This window comes from Penaeus monodon, chromosome 28, assembly GCF_015228065.2.
Source record: "Penaeus monodon isolate SGIC_2016 chromosome 28, NSTDA_Pmon_1, whole genome shotgun sequence".
NCBI lineage: Eukaryota > Metazoa > Arthropoda > Malacostraca > Decapoda > Penaeidae > Penaeus > Penaeus monodon.
The window spans coordinates 23,896,717-23,897,647 of NC_051413.1; positions in this window are offsets into that span (position 1 = coordinate 23,896,717).

The following is a 931-nucleotide window of genomic DNA, read 5'->3' on the forward strand; positions in this document are numbered from 1 at the left end:
TGCAAGGATATTTTCACCCTGAGGTTTGCCAAAGCAGCTAAATAGTCGTACCAAGTAAAGGTTCGTTCTCTCTGCTCCTAAAAATCTACTTGAAGAAAATGACCACTCGTTACATAAGTCATAAATAACCACAACATACAAAACCGCGTGGGAAATCGCAAAATAAATCCAATTATACTACTGAGAGGAAACAAAATATACCACACTCTAATAGGGAGCAATATATATACTACCATAATTACGTGCGATCATTTCAGATCGTAGATGACCTACATGAGCCTCAGGATCGACGTGTTTAAATTCTGTTACTAACCGAAATCCAAAGCTTTGATATCAAAATATCCTTTGTAGCGAAAAAATAAGATAAAATAAAGTTTCAGTCTGCTGCACTCCAGCCCCCATGAGTGTTTTTGATATACTGAACGATGCCATGTGACCATTTGCCTACCATTTCCTGCCACCGCGCACAATATGGTTCAAATAGCATCGTCCAGTGTTTCATATTGTATAGCACATTATTTCAAATAGACCTTTGGGAGCTAGCATACTTTAGGTATATTAAACGTTCATCTTTTGTACAACGTCAAGACACTTAAGCATATCTAAACAATATCTAAACTACTCTCCAACCCTTTATGTAAAGTATTAAATTTGACAAGAATGCATTCAAGCAACCCATCTTACAAAGGGTACAGTTTATTACTCGTATCAAGGGCATAAAAACTGCATAATGTTTTGGAACACAAAGGTCGCATAATGTCAGGAAAATTTATGTTCTAGAAGAATTTGATATGAAAAAGTATGTCTCGAAAATATTTTGATTCGCTGTATCTTGTTGTAAGATAAAGAGAATGTCGGGTTTTAGAGGTTAAACAAAATTATATGAATGTTGCCGTTGTGGTATAAATAACGGCTTACTAATTATCCACGG